The following is a 20836-nucleotide window of genomic DNA, read 5'->3' as shown; positions in this document are numbered from 1 at the left end:
CAATAATTTTTCAAAAATTTTCATCAATGGGGACAAAATTGAGATAGGTCGGTAGTTATTGGGATCATCTTTAGGGCCCCCTTTGTGAAGTGGACGGACATAGGAATGTTTCCATTCTAGAGGAACTGATGCTTCTTTGATGGACAGGTTGAAAATATGGGCTATAGGTTTGTATATTAGGTGACCAACAGTTAGTAGAGCAAAGACGGGAAAACTATCTGCTCCGGTAGAGGAGGACCCTTTGAGGTAGGACAGTTGTTTCAGAACATAACATTCGTGGATTGGTTGGAAACTAAATTCGTTTAATGTTTGGACAGGGGTGTAGGAATTTGCAGGAGCAGGGGTGACTCCCAATACATTATCAAAAAGATTACCTGCTCTCGTCAGATCTCTGAATTTAAGCAGGGTTTAGAGTGGGTATTTCTTAGATAGACGAACACCATGGATATCATGTCATAAGCTGAGGGGCGACGTGGTGAACATCAGAGGACAGTGCAGTGTTGTGTAGACAGTGAGATGAGGTCTCAGAGGCAGAACAGCAAGTATGATTCTGAGCTACAAAACCTGTCGAGTTAAATTTTCTTACCTGGAATGCCGATTTTATTCACTCTAATAATAATGTGCTAATATTCCAATTTGGATCCTCCTGAGCAACATACTGCAATACAGTATATTATTGTGACTCATTGAGTCTCATAACTGGATGACTGCATGTAACTGTAGAGGCAATTTCCCAATATATTTTTCATTAAAATTAATTTATCGTTAAACTTTAGACTTCTTTAATTTAATCTGCTGTGCTCTATGAAAACATATAATTTTTGTCATATGAAGTACGTCGGCTTCCATAGTATATTATTGTGTTTCTTTATTCTCAATAAAACCTGCGTGCTTGGTGACCACCCATGGATGCATTCCCAGTGAATTGGTTATGGATTATCTGGTATAACCTATGACCAATATACATTACTGCATAATCAATGTCTCGGGTGAAAGCCCATTAAGATTCTTTATCCATTTCCAAAAAGGACACTACCTATAGTTTTATAAGGTGCGTTGCTTTAACACAAAAGAATGTCAGATGTATTTTTTCATTTGACACTTGTGCCAATGACCCCAGCACACTGCAGCTTACTATTGCGAATGACTTAACAGGGTCTGCAAGTCCACCTTACAGTACAAGAGTACAAGGCAGTTCACTTTGTAAACAGACATTCAAATATAATTTTTGACGGGCACCTATAGCTGTACATGAAGTATCAAATTTTCAGGAAGAGCATCGACCACAAGTGCTAAGAAATATCTTATTTGTTAACATAGTTACGTTTCATGACGTATTTAACCTCTATTGGCAATAAGGTGTCAAATATAGACCACAGTCATTGCATCAACCCATACATCTTTATGGCCTGACCACAGTCCTAGTAGAGTAATAAACCTTCAAACTTGCCCCTTTGTGAACCTATTTCCCTCGTGTTTGACCAAAGCACTGGAGAAGACCCGGCACAGGGCTAATGCGGACCTAAAAACTTGCGTTCCCAAAAATCTAAATCGGGCCCACATAAAAAAAATCTACTATTAAATGTATTTTCTCTGGAAAACATTAATAAAATACCAATTTTCTACCAGTGTCAGGACTTGTCACGGCAACGTTTACTGCCAATGACAGTCCTGTATGTAATTGAAATAACCAGCAAAATAGCTATACTCTTTGGTTCTATTCGGTAAAGTCACGTAGGTAAAAAAATAAAACAAAAATCACGACGTTTCGGCCACAACACAAGTGGCCTTCATCAGGTGTTGTGGCCGAAACGTCGTGATGATTGTTGTTTTATTTTTTACCTACGTGACTTTACCGAATAGAACTAAAGAGTATGGATCCTTGCAGTCACGAAAGCTTCAAATCTAGAAGCAAAATAGCTGATTTTAAGGGAACCACCCTCCTCACCGTAACCTAGATAATATTTGCATTTATAAAAATGTGCTCTCATGCCTCAGCAACTCAAAGCATCTAACGTCACATGTCATCTAAAACATTCGAAGAGCACCTCCAGTGGCAGCTGTCCCAGCGCGGTACAAAGTGACTGAAGTACTGGCTTGCAAGTGGTTATTAGCCTGTCAGCAGGGGCGATGATTGCTATGTGCAATTCCAATATTGTTGAATTATGGTGGTTAGTATGAAAAAATTGTACTACCAAGATTTTTGTTTTTCTTTCCTCATGTTTTTTTATTGTTAAAGTGTAACTTCTGTAATGGAAATGTTATTTTATATGTAATTTTGGAACCACGTGAGACTGTTCTGGCTGAAATTAGGCAGTACATGTGCTACTGAAGCTAGTACAGAAACGGATTCACAGCCTTGGCCCATGGGCTATTTGTGATCTGCTGACCTGACGAAATCTGTCCGCTTTGGAATTTTCTGGGACTCTATCTGGGGAAACTGCAGCTCGTGTGATTGAAGTATGGGGCCTCTTCTGGGGTGGAGGATGTGCAGTCGGTGGGGTTGGTGTTGTTTCGGCTGGCACGGGTGCTCACGTGGTTCAACTTGGATCATGAGCTAACCCTTGTGGAAATCAATAAAAGTCTCTAAAAGACACCATCAAATCCAACACATTCATCTGAAATAGCACACACTATACAAGCTAGGGAACCAACATCATCTGAACAAAAATGTCACTTTGAAAACAGGTAAGATTTATATAAAAAAGCTTATTTGAAAGGTCAATACAGTAGATAAAATGTGTTTATAGATTTACCAGGATTGTACTTTGCCCTCTCAGTCAACGGATAACGAATGTTACAAAGTAATGAGTGTTAGCGTGCAGCACAGGAGAGCCAAACATTTTTAAAGGGCAATTCTAAAATGCACTTTGTAAGAAGAGAGGTCAAACATAGCAGAAAATAAACTGTCCTCAAAGCTTTGTGTTTCCAGTAAAAGTTATATCTTGGCATGGCGTATGTTCATCATTAAACACTTTTAGCAATTACATCACCTCTCTGGCAGAAGTCAGGTAAGGCTAAAAGTCCTACATGCACAGGCACGTACTGAAAATGTTAAAGGCAAATAAGGAAGTGGGGCCCCAAAGCTTGCCATAACGTAAGGGGGCCGGTGGTGATTTACAGCCAACGTCAGTTGAGCGTGGACAATTAGACCCAAGGCGAAACATAACATATAAAAAAAATATTGTTTATTTTTATTTTTAATGATAGAATATAGTATTGTCATCAGTATGGCATAAGTATACCAAGTTTGCAGTCGATAGCACATTGGGAAGTGGGTTAAAATTGAGTTACAAGATTTGAGGATACAACAACAACAACAGACAGAGTGAATGAGTAAAAAAAAAGCGTGTAATAATAAAAAAGGTTCATCCCTGGTCACAACAAGCAATATGTGCGCAACTTATCTGTTGATGACATTGAGCCAGTCGGAAAAATTTCACATTGCGATGGCGACCACAGACTACTTTACCGCAAAGTGGTACTGATTGTATTGATCACATCACAGAGGGATGAAAATGAAAGTTTTACACTTTCAATATATTAGTTGCTGACAATTAACGATAAGAGTACTTTAATCCTCAAAGCCAAAACAAGTGTTGAAGATTTTAGCTGGGTCCTATTTGGATTGGATGGTAAACACGTTGAAAATATTTATTATAGGAATTAACTAAAGTGTAAAGAGAAATCCACATCCAGTATAAGATATACACAAATGTGTGTTGCCATGAACTTGGGCGGTCAGTTTAAATCAAGGCTTTATTATCTGCATGATACACCAAATCTCCCTGAAAAAATGGAAAATAAGAATATTTGGCCCATTTGAACTTCAAGTCTTGCAGTCTTAATTCACCATGTCTGTTACAGTAACTTCAACAACTTGTGTTTTTCTTCAGCAGCATCATCAGCCATGATCAATCTACTGCGGGATAAAGGTCTCTACAAGCCATCGCCACATTTCACAATCCTGTGATGTAGCAATACACCAGTACTGAACGTTTATTTACAACGTTCTTTTGTTTCTTTGCATTTAAACAAACATACATCACGACAATCAAAAGTTAGTGTTGGGTGAGAGAGTGCCACCACGGAAATTTGGAAGTTCCAGAACTGGTGTCAGTACTGCAAATGGAGATGAACACTGCCTAAATGTATAATTTGAGCTCAGAGTCGCTTTGACCTAAGTAATTAGATATCACATTGCAAAGGTGTCAATTTCAAACCCCACCCTTCCACTGGCAGCAGAGAATCTTCTTCACCAGCGAACATTCCCAAATGTAATCACCGCACAACTTGACTCATCCTCTCCAATGGACTTTTACTTATGCACACACGAGGTGGCGCTAAAACCTCATGCCCTTTGACCAGGTTGTCATCAATATTTTAGACCAAACAACCCCATCGTTGGTCTATGCTCGGGTTTGGCAAACAAGCGGCTCATGAAGAACCGCTTCGTCACTTATTTACCGAGGACCGTCTCGTATTCACATGCATTGCGCATAACCTGTCAACCCGTACAGGTTTACCCATATTCCTATATCGGGAGATTGAGTACATTTGTTTTCTATATTTGTTTTTCTCCCTTGTGGATGGGGTTTTTATGATGAACGTTGGATTTATAAGGGCACGGGGGTGATCGATAAGGTGTGAATTGGTCTGTAATAAGCGAGATACTGACAGATATGATTGTGGCTCTTGAATAGTTTTTTTTACTGAATTAGAAAAAAACGGCTCTTGTTATTTTGGTTTCTGGCCCCTGGTCTATACCATATTAAAATAAAACATAAAACTGTACTGTGTTTTTGTTTGTGTGGTCACTGGTTACTATTTTGCTCTTGGGGGCCCAGATTCAAACCCGGATCTTCGCAGCAGTGGTTCATTGCATGGACGGAGCACCGAGTCTCATTAGCCACCTGGCTACCCAAATTATAACCCATTGGTGGATTGTCAAAGCATTGCTGATAGTCGATTAATAAATCGCATCATCTAACCAAATTAGCATAGAGATGAATTGCTCTTTGTCAACAGTTTCTAAATTAGTTAGGTATGTTTTCCTTAAGTCTAATAAAGGGAGTTATAATTTAATGAGGGATTTCGGCCGATTGGGTCTAAATGCCCACGTTCCCCACTTCATAATTAAATCGCGAACACCAAGCAAAGTGGCTCAGTGGTGAACAACCAAATAGAACTAGTATGGATACGATAAACAACTATTTGGCTATTCACACATAAATAAAACATTGTTTTATCCACACAATTATTCTAGCACACATGACGTACACATTACATCCCCATATACATGCTCAAGTCATTGACAAATTCGATTTAACACACCCACAACATGTGAAAAGAATGCAATCCAGTACTGTATAACAACCACAACAGCCACCACTGAAGTTATAACGACGTCACCGCAGCGCTTGTGCCAGGCTAGGTGCACTTTGAAGCCACGTGTAGCATCGAACACTCGCTGGCAGAGATCCTGGTGTTACGCATTAACCGAGTTTAGCCAAAGCACAGAGACCAAACACGTGAACAGTGCTGACGTGTTTACATCGCACAAAGTGTTCATGTTCAGGCTGAGTCGCCATGTACACGAGCAAGCGTTGGTAACAGAAATAAAACCCCGGTGGTACTCCCTGAAACGCACAAGCACACACCGAATCTAAACGCACAATCGTTTATATTCACCCGCACAATGAACAGAGAATACAACATACACGTGGACACTCGCATATTTACAAGAAGAACGTGATTTTCCTTAAACAATGCTAGGATTAGTCGAAGCACACACATAGCACAGCGAGTGTAACGCCAAATAACAAAGCCCTGCTTACAATGCAGACCGCATTCACTTGCGGAAATCTTGCGCGAGCAACATTGCCAACATTACAACCACATCTCTCTCTATGTATTTTATCGTCACTGTTTCATAGATTCCTGTTTGCCCAGTCACAAAATTGTAGACATTCGCTTGTTCAACAACAACAATAATTACGAAAGCTCATGGTTCTTTATACCTTTGTTTGTGTATGGTGAGCAGGGAAAGAAAGGCAGGCGAGCCAGCTCCTCGCTGGAATCTTGAAATGAAGGCGGCAGCAGCGACACAAAACCACAACCCTCTGCCGCCTGGAGCGGATGTTATTATTCCGCTTATAGGATTATATAAAATATGAAATGCGTTCCAACTTAACTCTCCCGATGACCTGAAACGCACCCCCCAGGGAATTTAGAGTCGTCGCTGTTTTGTGAATGACTCGATTGATCAATGATTCCGCCACGTTGACTCGTAGTTGAAGCGTTATGGTTAATTGCCACTGGGGCGTGTGACGCTATCCTATCAATCGAATTAGCAGTGAAACATCCCATTACAATTAACTACCGTAATCACTAAATAGTTTCATTTTCAAGTTTCATTTTATTAGGTATAGCCCTGTGAGCCATACAGTGAATATAGCAACAAATTATTAATTTCTGTAACAACTTTACTTTGTACGTTTGTTCAATGTGTAAGATAGCAATCCTGCAGCACATGGATGAATACAGTACTGAAGAAATGTGGCTTTACTAGCACCTAGGGGTGGCCCAAATGTGGCTTTACTAGCACCTAGGGGTGGCCCAAATGTGGCTTTACTAGCACCTAGGGGTGGCCCAAATGTAGCTTTACTAGCACCTAGGGGTGGCCCAAATGTGGCTTTACTAGCACCTAGGGGTGGCCCAAATGTGGCTTTAGTAGCACCTAGGGGTGGCCCAAATGTGGCTTTACTAGCACCTAGGGGTGGCCCAAATGTGGCTTTACTCTCACCACCCGAGTAATTCGGCTGTTTGGTTTACCTTAACACTTCTCTGAATAACCCGTTTGACGATGCCGGGGTTAAAATGTCACCGACACCCTTTTGAATGCCATCTTTTTGCAAAGTTTAACAGTTGTAATGAACGATAAAAAAAACCCAAAAAGCAAAAAAATTGTTACTTGTGATTTCCTACAAAACAGAAGTCGTTTTATACACACTGGAGGCAACAGAGGCTGCAAGTCCAATCCTCGTTCAGGTCGTTCGCTCACATCATCTTACCGGATAAACAAACACGATTATCCTGATCAATCGTAAACACGACCAGCCCGAACAAGTCTACACATTCAGCGAATGTTCCTGGGTCTGATCATTCAATACCTTCACAACGACTGGCACACGAATAATTAATTGCATATCTGTGAACCCCTTAGCAGTGCCTACATTATTACAAATTCAGACCTTTTTGGTCACCCCGTGCCATTATAAATCTCAACGTTCATCCTGCGAAGTCCCATCGCAAGGGAGAAACACAAGCAAATAGACAAAAACATTTTGTTGCCCGCATTGAAATGGCTGTACGCCGTATGGACCTGAAAACTCAATTTCTCTGTACAATAATACAGGTAAATCGTATGGGTGTGAGTGGGAGCGTGGTGTATACCCGGCGCAAGTATAGTAGTGTTGTGTATAGTATTGTTGTGTATGGTGTAGTGTATAGCAGTGTCTAGTAGTGTTGTGTAAAGTAGTGTAGTGTATAGTAGTGTATAGTGTAGTATTGTCGTGTATAGTGTAGTGTATGGTAGTGTATACTGTATAGTAGTGCACAGTGTGTAGTATAGTAGTGTGTAGTGTATGGTAGTGTATACTGTATAGTAGTGCATAGTGTGTAGTGCTATAGTAGTGTATAGTGTAGTGTATGGTAGTGTATACTGTATAGTAGTGCAGTGTGTAGTATAGTAGTGTATAGTGTAGTGTATGGTAGTGTATACTGTATAGTAGTGCATAGTGTGTAGTGCTATAGTAGTGTATAGTGTAGTGTATGGTAGTATATACTGTATAGTAGTGCACAGTGTGTAGTATAGTAGTGTATAGTGTAGTGTATGGTAGTGTATACTGTATAGTAGTGCATAGTGTGTAGTGCTATAGTAGTGTATAGTGTAGTGTATGGTAGTGTATACTGTATAGTAGTGCACAGTGTGTAGTATAGTAGTGTATAGTGTAGTGTATGGTAGTGTATACTGTATAGTAGTGCACAGTGTGTAGTATAGTAGTGTATAGTGTAGTGTATGGTAGTGTATACTGTATAGTAGTGCACAGTGTGTAGTACTAAAGCAGTGTATAGTATATCTATGTAATTGTAAATCCACTACTGGATGGATGAGGCTCCTCCACTTTGTTGCGAGGACTATCAGTAGGGGGCAGTGCAGAAATATCCCAAATCCATTGTACTGCACTAATCTATGCTCCCCGCCCTTACCAATCCGTACTGACACAGCGTGGTTAAGTATGGATAGTATAAATTAAGTAACCACGTAAACACGTAAGCATCCTCGACAAATATTATCCATAATAAAGTGTTGTTTTGTTTACTCTCCAACACAACCGGTGTGCTAAAGTAACTAATTGGCACGTTTTGTTTACATGTCAACCCGTACTCGTTGGCCGTGTCGGGTGGTGGCGGGTCTAACGACACATTTATATTTACGACGCGATCTAACACACACACACAAAAAAAAACTCTTTATGGATAAGTAATCCACTAACGCGCCTCTTACAGTTTCTTCTTGCTCGAAGTCCCTTCACCAGCAGCGATGAAGTACACTCCACGCACTTCACTTGCAGGTGAAAATGCTGTGGTGCCACCGCAGCGAAGCCGCTCCGTCGGGGCCGTGCCCACCACCGTGACGCCGCCACCAACGAGCGACGGGGCCGACGCTACTCGTCCCTCGCCACCCCCACATGAACGCACGCATGCCCCCCACGTAGAGCCCCCACATGAACACACACATGCCCCCCACGTAGAGCCCCCACATGAACACACGCATGCCCCCCACGTAGAGCCCCGAGGGGAGGTCACCTGGCCGGCAGGTTTTCGCCCAGAAGCCCCTCGTGGGACCAAGCTTCACGGTTTCCTGCGACCAGGGAATTGGGCGACCTACCCCGAGGCTAACGCGCACCGCGGCGCCGTGACTTGGGTTGTAGTCACGTGGTCACGGCGGGGGCTGCTGAGCCACCGCGGACAGAGGGCACCCACACTCAACACGGGTCAGCAGGCAGATAGTGGGGCAGAATAGCGAGCGGCGGGAAAAACACGGGGGCCGTCCTCTCCGTGTAGGACGTGTGCGCTTGTGCGAAGGGGCAGAAAGCAGACGTCGGAGAAACCACTAATCCGGTCATCGAAAGAGCGGGAAATCCGAGGCCCCTGATTGGACGGGAGGCCAGGGTGGCGGGCAGCGCGGTGCCCTTTGATGTGAGGAAATTAAAAGGGGGTGAACCAGGGAGTGAAGGGAGCGGTGTTCTTCAAGGCATCGAGGTCAGCGGAGTGGTCGGCCAGCAGTTCGAATCGTCCGTGTGACGAGCCTCCAGGGCAGCCGGGCCTGGTTCTCCACGGAGACGAACGTACAGCATCGCCCTTCCACAGCTTCCGGCGCATCAGAGTGGGGAGCAAGAGTAAGTAATGGAGAGGTGAGTTTGGACTAATTAACCAGAGGGTAGAAAGTGGAGCGACAGGCAGGGTAAATTGAGTCCCAGATCACCGAGGGATAGCTTAGCGTCTGCTGACCCACACAAACACGCGGCGTTTAGTTAGTAGAGGGTAAACTGTGTCGCGTGGTCTTTGTGAGCGCCGAGAGGAGGGTGGTGGAGTGCCTTGTGTTGGCGTGCACGCGCGGCTGTTCACACGGCCTTTAAATCGGCTCAGAGGCGCCTCCTCCAATCGGCGGCGAGCGCGCCGGTGGACGCCCCTGCCTTCTGACCCCTGACCCCGAGTCCGTCGCGTGTGATTGGTGTACGAGCCGTGCAGGTAGCGACGTCGGGGTTGTTGGTGCCCTGGCACGTAGGTGGCACGTGTGTGTGTGTGAGAACAGATCCCGGGGGGCTAAGCCCCGGCCGGGGGCCACGCCTCGCACAGCGGCGGCGAAGGTGGGAGAGGCGCAGGGTGGCAACCCTCCCCCGAGCGTAGAGGAGGAGAGCCTCGGATCGCAAGGGAGTGGGGATTCGGGGGAGCAGCGGCCTTCACAACGCACATCACACTCTTTAACATTAGCAGAGCACGAGAAGCATCGTTTCAGTTTATTTATATTGGTATAGCCCTGTGAGCCATTCGGCTCTTGAATCGGGTGCAACCACAACAAGCAAAACAAAAACACGAACAAGAAAAACATCTTAAAGTGACTTTGTGTTGACTGTGCAAACAGAAAATCCATGACAAAAAAAAACAGCAAAAATATTCCTGAAAAAAGCACCGTACACCAACAACGCTGCTGTGTGCAAAAACAATCCCAGTGAGATGCAAGTCAAGAGACACACTCTGTGTGTGTCTGACTTGTATAGTAGTGCATAGTGCGTACACAGACACACTCGTGTGTGTCTGACTTGTATAGTAGTGCATAGTGCGTACAGAGACACTCTCGTGTGTGTGTCTGACTTGTATAGTAGTGCATAGTTCGTACAGAGACACTCGTGTGTGTGTCTGACTTGTATAGTAGTGCATAGTGCGTACAGAGACACTCGTGTGTGTGTCTGACTTGTATAGTAGTGCATAGTGCGTACAGAGACACACTCTGTGTCTGACTTGTATAGTAGTGCATAGTGCGTACAGAGACACACTCTGTGTCTGACTTGTATAGTAGTGCATAGTGCGTACAGAGACACTCGTGTGTGTGTCTGACTTGTATAGTAGTGCATAGTGCGTACAGAGACACACTCGTGTGTGTGTGTCTGACTTGTATAGTAGTGCATAGTGCGTACAGAGACACACTCGTGTGTGTCTGACTTGTATAGTAGTGCATAGTGGGTACAGAGACACACTCGTGTGTCTGACTTGTATAGTAGTGCATAGTGCGTACAGAGACACACTCTGTGTGTGTCTGACTTGTATAGTAGTGCATAGTGCGTACAGAGACACACTCGTGTGTGTGTCTGACTTGTATAGTAGTGCATAGTGCGTACAGAGACACTCGTGTGTGTGTCTGACTTGTATAGTAGTGCATAGTGCGTACAGAGACACTCGTGTGTGTGTCTGACTTGTATAGTAGTGCATAGTGCGTACAGAGACACTCGTGTGTGTGTCTGACTTGTATAGTAGTGCATAGTGCGTACAGAGACACACTCTGTGTGTCTGACTTGTATAGTAGTGCATAGTGCGTACAGAGACACACTCGTGTGTGTGTCTGACTTGTATAGTAGTGCATAGTGCGTACAGAGACACACTCGTGTGTGTGTCTGACTTGTATAGTAGTGCATAGTGCGTACAGAGACACACTCGTGTGTGTGTGTCTGACTTGTATAGTAGTGCATAGTGCGTACAGAGACACACTCGTGTGTGTGTCTGACTTGTATAGTAGTGCATAGTGCGTACAGAGACACACTCGTGTGTGTGTGTGTCTGACTTGTATAGTAGTGCATAGTGCGTACAGAGACACACTCGTGTGTGTCTGACTTGTATAGTAGTGCATAGTGGGTACAGAGACACACTCGTGTGTCTGACTTGTATAGTAGTGCATAATGCGTACAGAGACACACTCTGTGTGTGTCTGACTTGTATAGTAGTGCATAGTGCGTACAGAGACACACTCGTGTGTGTGTCTGACTTGTATAGTAGTGCATAGTGCGTACAGAGACACATTCGTGTGTGTCTGACTTGTATAGTAGTGCATAGTGCGTACAGAGACACACTCGTGTGTCTGACTTGTATAGTAGTGCATAGTGCGTACAGAGACACACTCGTGTGTGTCTGACTTGTATAGTAGTGCATAGTGCGTACAGACATACGAGTGTGTCTGACTTGTATAGTAGTGCATAGTGCGTACAGAGACACTCGTGTGTGTGTCTGACTTGTATAGTAGTGCATAGTGCGTACAGAGACACTCGTGTGTGTCTGACTTGTATAGTAGTGCATAGTGCGTACAGAGACACACTCGTGTGTCTGACTTGTATAGTAGTGCATAGTGCGTACAGAGACACACTCGTGTGTCTGACTTGTATAGTAGTGCATAGTGCGTACAGAGACACACTGTGTCTGACTTGTATAGTAGTGCATAGTGCGTACAGAGACACTCGTGTGTGTGTCTGACTTGTATAGTAGTGCATAGTGCGTACAGAGACACACTCGCTCACGGCATCCACACGATAAAACAATACGAGTGGGGGCGGTTTATTTTTTTGACAATTGCAAATAAACGCGATTACATCTGCGCTACGGTGCCATCGTATTTAAATCGTGAATGTTCTCCGTTATCTCCCACCCCGAGGCAAACAGACGAGGCCTTAGCCACAGCGCGTCCGACAGGGAGGGGCAGGAACAAGACGCCGTGGGAGGCGGTGATGTCGGGGCCGTGAGCGCTACCACACCCGGCGACACGAGTTCGATTCGCGCTCACGGCCACCGACAGCGGTGACAGCGGTGACATGAAACCTGCCCCGTGGGAGCCCTCCTCCCCTAGGTCTACTCGGCCTCGAATGAATACCTGGTGCGGTGTGGGTAAGCATCGCCACTGTGGGGAGACAAAGGCGGCCTTTAGAGGCTGCTCGCTTTCCCCAGCAGCCTGTCGGAGGCTCCACGTGGCGCTCCACTCGGGCGATTTCCGGTTGAGAGGTCGGTATGCAAATTAGACTTCCGGTTGCGATAATTACAACGTGGCAGCGTCTCTTTAAAGAGACGAAATATCAATAGTTAAACATAAACATTCAATTAAATGTCCAATAATTGATGAATAAATATGCACGTTGTGAAATATCTGGGAAAGGTGATGTTATTTTCACGTCAGGGCGAGTCGGGGTATAGTGACCCCATATACTAGAGAGAGACGGCTCTTATCTAATAACGTGACCGGGTGGGCTGTTGAAGTTAAATGCTCTGGTTTCTCTTCAAAGCGAATAAATCTTTCGCCTTTTACTAAAGATTTCCGTGGAGAGGAACAATTCAATGAGTCTGTAAACAATTTTTTGTTGCCCTGCGTGCAGGGCTCCTATTCATAATCAAGAACAGACTTTCGTTGTGGAAAAATCGCGCTCTGCTTTGAATGAAAAATACATCGGAAGTTGATGTCAAGCCAGAATTAGTAATACTCTTTGGTTCTTTCGGTAAAGTCACGTGGATAGCAAATTTATAGATCACGACGTTTCGATCGCAATACAAGCGACCGTCTTCAGGTAAGAGAAAGCTACTGAAACAAGGTTTTTTATAGGCCTGAGACGGGTGGGGCTAGAGATGGTCTACCAGCTGGGGGTCGGCGCCACACTCACCCCCTCGGCCAGCCGCTGTCCAGCTGACCGGGCGGGAAGATGAAAGCGAACGGCACCTGCGATGAATCTGGCTGGACTGGTTAGGATGACAGGAGGTGGGGACTAACAAAATGTCTATGAGAACTCAGAGTTTGATTAACGTAATTTTGTTTAGTGAAATTGCGGGGGATTTCCGTACTCCTGCGTGGTTCTTTGTGCACACAGTCCAACAATCGCGATGCACTGCCCTCTGCTGGTCACCCTGCTTCTCTGACGGGCGCATCGTGGGTGAAATGGCCATTGCGGACATGTGAATTCATAGCGAAGCCTGAAAGTCTGCTGTCAATGGCTATGAGTTCTATCGGTTTATGATGGTTATGGTAATATGAATGTTCCCTTGTTATAGTTGTGGGATATAACAAAAAAGACAATTGCTTCTGTAACCGAAAGTAAAACCTCTAAAATGGCAACTCTACTTGAACAAAGATTACCCAGAATGCCTTTATAAATGTATTTCGTAAAATGTTTGAGCTAATATAAATATTGCCTTTTCAAACTGGTGTATGTTTTAATAACATTTTTTTAAAACTGCAAAATGACAGTGTTTAATAGTTTAACATTTTCAATTATCACCACTTAAAAGCTTTACGAGGGCCCATAGAGTAAAGGTACAGGATTCTGGTTCATATAGGGATAGTGGGAGCAACCCAACTCATACTTACCTGACAGGGGAGGCACCATGATCACTTAGGTGGTCCTCCCAGGGCGAGGCTCATCCATTGCACTGCGGGTGGGTTGACCCCTGCGATTTCCCCAAATGCGGGAAACTCGACTGTATAATTTGTGGTACTGGGGGACTGCGTTCGCGCTATCCCCCGAATTTTTTAAAGAAAAAATAGAGCTATGGATTGGGTCTTACTGTTTGCAGCCTCTTTTTAGAAAACCCAATTTTTTTAATAATTGTGTTTACCAGCACAATTAATCAATCACATTGACACAACGTTCTCCACAATACATTTAGGAGCCTTAGAATTATGCTTTCAGCTACGTTTAATTATACAAATGTGCACGATCAATACGTTCGCTTTGCAAATCAAGATTAATCCACGACGTGGAAAAATGTATCAATGACCTACCCCAAAAGAAACCTATTATGAATCAATTCTGAGTCTGTAAACAATTTTTTGCTGCCCTGCATGCAGGGCTCCTATTAATAATCAAGAACAGACTTTCATTGTGGAAAAATCGCACTCTGCTTTGAATGAAAAGTACATGGGAAGTTGATGTCAAGCCAGAATTAGTAATACTCTTTGGTTCTTTCGGTAAAGTCACGTGGATAGCAAATTTATAGATCACGACGTTTCGATCGCAATACAAGCGGACCGTCTTCAGGTGAGAGAGAGAGCTACTGAAACAAGGTTTTATATAGGCCTGAGATGGGTGGGGCTAGAGATGGTCTACCTGAGGCTGTGGAAGTGGCTATTGTATTGTGAGAGATTAGCATGTCAATGTACGAGCTTAGTATGTCGCAACCTAATAATGCAACTCAGCTAAAATCGCAGGAAGGATGCAAACATCACAGCAGGTTAAGACTTTACCATCTCAGGCTTATATAAGACCTTGATTCAGTCGCTTTCTCTCTCTCACCTGAAGAAGGTCGCTTGTGATCTATTAATTTGCTATTTACGTGACTTTACCGAAATAACCAAAGAGAATGGATTCCTACAGTCACGAAAACTTCAAATCAAGATAGAATTAGTAATGTGTAGTGGGTTCCAGGACACGGAGACGGCAGAATAGAAGCAGCACTATTTATTTAAACCTTAACAAGGGTTACACTAGAAGGGGTAGCGGCCCCTCCACCCGTATAACTCAGGAACACACCCCAGGCTCTCTAGCCTAAGCTCTAGGCTCCCAGTTCCTCCTGGTAGGGCTCTAAGGGAGGCTATCAGATCCGGCCCTGGTTAGGCACAGATCTCGGCACCCCGCCGACCAGACCGGCCCTTAGAAGGACTCTGACTCTGGGGCTCTGGGGCCGCACCACTGGCTTGCTGTGCCGGCCCTGAAAAGGGCAGCGGTCACAGGAGTTCCAGGGTCTCACCTAGCTGGCCTTCTTTCTTCACTGGTTGCTTCAGCCTCGGGCCCCACACTCTGCCCCGAGCTCCCTGGCTCCCCGCACTTTATACCCACTGGAGCCTTAGCGGACGTTGTTGTAGCCACCAAGGTGTGGGTGAACCACACCTTCCCGTGTCATGTGTTTATTCCCCATAGCACCCCTACATCACCCCCTCCCGTGTAACCCGCAGCCGTCCCGGCTGCAACAATACTCGAACAATAAACACAACAAACCCCCACCCGTGCGTGCCTCATAAGAACGAACACCCCAATAAATAACCCAACCCACCTATACAAAATTACACTATATACACATATACATTGTACCCGCCCCCCCCATCAACGCAGCAAGAAAACTTAACAGTGAACAACAAGAGTAACAAGAACCATTTTTACAACAAGCGGCGCATTTTGGCGCGAGTCCGATTTGCGGGTCCATCGTAGGGGGAGGGTCCGGTCGGCCCGGCAGTGGGCACCGGCTGTGCAGGTGCACCGTCTTCCGTCACCCCGGAAGGGCAAACTCCGTCCCCACCGGGTGGCGCAGGCGCGCTGGAAGCCGTCATTCTTGAGGCGCCTGAAGGTGGAACAGTTAGCGAAGCATCAAGGGCAGGTGACGAAGACGCCGTCCGGGAGTCAGCGGAGACATCACATGCTCGGCCTGTGTAATGTGGTGGAGGGACGCGCGGCGCCACAAACGGCTTCAGACGCGAGGGGTGTACGTACCAGCGGCGTTTCCCCCACTGGATACGAACGCACTGCGGCCGCATAACCTTCACAATAACCACAGGGCCCCTCCAAGGCCGCAACAATTTCGCCGAGGTCGCCAACGGCACCTGAGGGCAGTGCAGCCAGGCTTGATCGCCTGGCTTCCACGCATGTGTGCGTGATTGGCGCGATCGCAACCTCTCGTTGGCCTTCTGCCGAGAGGAAGAGTTTTGGGCCGCTGCCTCCCGCGCCTCGGTCAACCTCAGGATATTAAATTTAACGTGGTCGGCCAATTTCGATTTTCTGCTGGTTTCCGAGACGCGGAGCTGATTCGCAATTGGTGGGTCAACGTTGCGACCGTACATCAAAAAGAACGGCGAGAAGCCGGTTGCCGCGTGAGGAGCCATTCTATAGGCGGCCAAAACCCCCGGAATGTGAAGGTCCCAATCGGTCTGGGAGTCACACACCTGGTGACACAACATAGATGTGAGCGTCCTATGCAGCCGCTCCACCATGCCATCGGTTTGTGGGTGATAGGGGGAAGTGCGAATCTTTTTCGTACCAAGAAGCGCACACACCTCGTGCAGAAGGACGCCAGAGAAGTTCTTCCCTTGGTCAGTCAGCAGCCGTTCGGGAGCACCCTTGTCGAGGACATAGCCCTGGACAAAGGCCTCGGCAACGGCTGCTGCTGACTGGTTAGCAAGAGGCCATGCCATAGGCCATCGGGTGAAATATTCCACGCCAACCAGCAGGTACTTGTTACCCCTAGGGGTCGCAGGGAAGGGCCCCAATATATCGAGTGCGACGAGTTCGTTAACCCGAGAGACCGTGATAGATTGTAGCGGTGGGCAGGCGCCTTTCGCTGGTGGTTTTCGTTGGGCGCACTGAGTGCATGCACCCAGGAGGTCATCCACATCCCTTGCCATACCCGGCCAGAAGAAATCCAGCTGGAGCACGGCAAGGGTCTTGTGGGTCCCCAGGTGCAAAAGTCGCTCGTGTGCGGCCCAAACGGCCTTACCCCGCAAAGCGGATGGCACCACAAGCCTGTGACGGCAGGCCCTCCCATCCCAATGCATTAGGAGCCCCTGGAGCAGCCCGTACGAATCAATCCCCGCGACCCCCCGCACGGAACCCCCTGCGCGACGACGCAACGCGAGGAGGGATGCGTCCTCCATCTGGAGGCGCCCCCATTCCGCAACGGACAACCCCAGCAAGGAGTCCGCACCTCCCTCCCCGACAGGACCCTCAGGCAAGGGGTCCTCAGTGGCAGCAGCGAGAACCGGGATATCTAAGGGGGGGCTATCCTCTGGCGGCTTACAACGCCCCGATCCCCTGAGACAAGCGCAATCTGAGGCGGGCGGCAGGCGAGACAGCGCATCCGCATTAGTATGCCGAGCACCCTTCCGATATGTGGTCGTGAAATCATAATCCTGAAGGATTTCGAGCCATCGGGACAATTGCCCCGAAGGCTGTGTCACCCGCAAGGCATATTGTAATGCCGCATGGTCCGTACGGACAGTGAAATGCCGACCGTACAGGTATGGGCGATACTGTTGCATAAAAAATACAATAGCCAAGAGTTCCCGACGCATGACGCAGTATCTCTGTTCCGCCGGAGACAAAACCCTACTGCCATAAGCCACGACGCGTTCCACACCACAGATCACCTGTGAGAGCACACCCCCAATGCCCGTATTGCTGGCGTCTGTATCGAGCAGGAAGGGTTCCGAAAAATCGGGGTAGCTCAATGGAGGGGCCCGCACGAGAGCGTCGCGAAGGGAACAAAAAGCGACCTCCTCCTCCTGGCCCCAGTGAAATTTCACTCCCTTCGCCGTCAGAGCGTGTAAGGGCTTAGCAATGGTCGCGAAATCCGCGACGAACCGCCGGTAATAAGACGCAAATCCAATGAAACTCCTGACCTCAGCCACCGAGGTGGGGGTTGGCCAGGAGTTGACACACTGCGTCTTTGCGGGATCGGTGGATATGCCCGAGCGGCTGACGATGTGCCCCAAATAGCGTACGGATTCCCGTAGCAGGTGGCACTTTTGCGGCTTAAATTTCAAATTCGCAGCACGCATTTTGAGGAACACGGCGCGCAAGCGCAAAAGGTGTTCGTCAAATGTCTTGCTGAACACGATGACGTCATCCAGATAGATCAAACAGACGTTCCACTGTAAGCCAGCCAAAACCAGTTCCATAAGGCGCTGAAATGTCGCCGGAGCGGAGTGTAATCCCATAGGTAACCGGTTAAATTGGAATAGGCCGTGTGGTGTGCGAAACGCAGTCTTTGGCTTGGACTCATCATCCAATGGGAGTTGCCAAAATCCGGATAACAAGTCCAACGTAGAAAAAAAACGTGCGCCAGCCAGAGCATCCAGAGATTCGTCCATCCGGGGAAGTGGATACGCGTCGGCCACGGAGATCTTATTAAGGCGGCGAAAATCCACACAGAATCGCAAGGACCCATCGTGCTTTTTGACAAGCACTATGGGTGCTCCCCATGGACTGGTGGAAGGGGCTATAATGTCTGCAGCCAGCATGTCATCCACTGCCAATTTGACATGATCTTTTTCGGCCGGACTTAACCGAAAAGGATTCTGGCGTACCGGGGCATTGTCACCCGTGTCAATGTGGTGACGCAACAATTTCGTGCACCCAATGTCATATTTGTGTTTACTAAAAACATCGGAAAATTCCGTCAGAAGGGTGCGTAGGCCGGCACGCTGGGAGTCGGACAGATCACTCGTGCCCGAACATAGTGTGTCCATCCAACTATCGTCCCCCTCAGAATGCGGTTGAGCCAGAGGATCGGTCCCCACATTACCCATAACCGTGTCTACCACGGGGACCGGTGTCGCGTGCGCGAGCACAGTTCCCTGAGGAACGACGGCCGTCTGTACGCCAACGTTAAGGACGAGGATAAACGGGTCATCGCTCCCCTTAACGAGCGTTTGAGCGGCCACCAGATCCAGCCCGTTTTCCCCAGCCCTCGAGGGCCCTAACAGAATTCCCTGGTCCAGAACACCGGGCACGAAAGGCCGACGCAAGCGAAGGGGCACGAGCATTTGCGCCCCGCGAGGTACACGCACCGTCCGAGTGACGAACGCTTGTATCGACGCGCACGCTGCCCTTGAGGTGACAGGGGAAGGCAGGAATGTTACCCGTCGGCCCGAGGGAAGCTCGATGCAACCCTGATCAATTAGAATTTTAATCGGCATTTTGCCCAAAAAGTCCGTCCCCAACAAGCACGGAACCGCCAGCGAGGACGAGACTAATATCGGCCCGGAGAGTTTGATATCGCCAATGCAAATTTGTGCTCGAATTTGGCCTATGATACCCAGCGAACCCCCGTTCGCTGCGTAACACGGAACGGTGACTGGGAGCAAGGGGCGGCTTTGAACGGGAAGAATATTATAAATCAAGTCTGACACAATGGTCGCCGAAGCTCCCGTATCGACGAGGATACGCACCTCGACCCCGTCAATGCGACCCGCGACCACGGACGAGCCTGCCGACGCAGCAACAATGCGGTGGGCCAATTCCGTCCACTGCCCCGGCCCGAGCACCCTCTCGACCCCGCCGCCACCCAACAAACCAATGGGCGTACCCCGAGGCCCGTACACCGAAACGCGCGAGGTGGGGACAGGTGTGTGCACAGGCCGAGCATGTGGGGTGCCGCGACTTGCCGGGTTGCGATGCGGAGGCCTGTAGGCTGGAGCGCCGTCCGACCGTCCCGGCTGTCGTTGACGAGGCGCCCGGCATTCCGCAGCCACGTGGCCCTTGCGGCCACAGTTGTAGCACGTGATGAGCGCCTTGGGGTGCTCCTGGCGATCCGGTGTGGTCCGAGCCGGCCTCCCTCCGGATCTCCACTCCACCGGGCGACCCGCCGCGAAGACCTCCTCGGAGGGGGGGATGGTCGGCGTCCCAGCGCACACCGCAGCTGCGCCCTTGGGGACGAGAGGTGATCGACGCTGCGCTATCAGGTGCGCGTGGATGTGTCTTGCTGCCCGCAAGGAGCACATGTCCGCGTCGTCCTCTGCGACGATGACGATCTGTAGCTCCTGGGCCAACGCCAGGAGCTTCTCCGTCACCATCGCGTCCACCCCTTCGCCGTCCATCCGCGGGAAAGCCGCTTTTGCGAGGGCCAGGAGAGCCGTGCGATACGCCAGCGGTGGCTCCTTCTGGCCCCTGCACCGCTCGTGGAAGAGTTTGCGGCAGTCCGACGATGGCCCGTAGACTATGGTGAGGACCTGGAGCGCCGACTGTAGCATAGATCGCGTTGATCTGGGAGCTGTGATGAGCGTAGCAAGGGCGTCATCGTCCAGCATGGCCGGTAGCGCACTCAACGCCTCGTTGTCCGTCCAGCCGGCCATCTCTTGATGAGCGAGAAAGCGGCGTTGAAAGGCCCCCCAGTCGCCGCCGTCTGAAACGAACTCCTTCAACACCGGCAGGCGTTGTTGAAACGATGGCTTCGTCTCTGAGAGGTGCCGCGCGCCATTTCCGGCCTCTCCACCGGTGTCTGAGGGGCTGGGGACACCCATCGGCGGTCGCGCAGGTGATGACGATGCGCCCGCCGATTGGTCCTGACAGCGGGCGTCCGTTGGTGATGACGTCACCACCGCTGATTGGCCCACAGCGTCCACGTGGCGCTGCGACCCTCCAATCGCCGTGGCGGACACTGTCATGGCGGCAAATCCGAAATCTGGTGGCTGTGTTTCGGCGGGAATGGCCGTTGAACGGCGTTCGTCTCTCTGCCGCCTTTGCGCCCGCAGCCCCGC

At 48.2% G+C, this 20836-nt stretch overlaps 1 protein-coding gene and 2 non-coding genes across 3 annotated transcripts in view; 2 read left to right on the top strand and 1 right to left on the bottom strand.

The window, feature by feature from the left end:
- ABAT (4-aminobutyrate aminotransferase) overlaps positions 1–6306 on the bottom strand; it is an 83346-nt gene extending 77040 nt beyond the window's left edge. Inside the window, exon 1 of the mRNA XM_032960883.2 lies at positions 6021–6306. The gene's annotated coding sequence lies outside the window, so the exon portion shown is untranslated. The remainder of the gene's footprint in view (positions 1–6020) is intronic.
- Positions 6307–12865: 6559 nt separating this feature from the next.
- LOC116946366 (U5 spliceosomal RNA) lies at positions 12866–12981 on the top strand. Its single transcript, XR_004403527.1, has one exon. It is a non-coding gene; the product is annotated as a U5 spliceosomal RNA (small nuclear RNA).
- A 971-nt stretch (positions 12982–13952) lies between these two features.
- Positions 13953–14116, top strand: LOC116946397 (U1 spliceosomal RNA). The gene has a single exon (XR_004403555.1). It is a non-coding gene; the product is annotated as a U1 spliceosomal RNA (small nuclear RNA).
- Positions 14117–20836: the final 6720 nt, after the last annotated feature.

This window comes from Petromyzon marinus, chromosome 26, assembly GCF_048934315.1.
Source record: "Petromyzon marinus isolate PM22_M1 ecotype Great Lakes invasive population chromosome 26, UKy_Petmar_22M1.pri1.0, whole genome shotgun sequence".
In the NCBI taxonomy this organism is placed as follows: domain Eukaryota; kingdom Metazoa; phylum Chordata; class Hyperoartia; order Petromyzontiformes; family Petromyzontidae; genus Petromyzon; species Petromyzon marinus.
The sequence above is the reverse complement of the archived record's forward strand: the minus strand, read 5'-3'. Positions and strand labels throughout refer to the sequence as shown.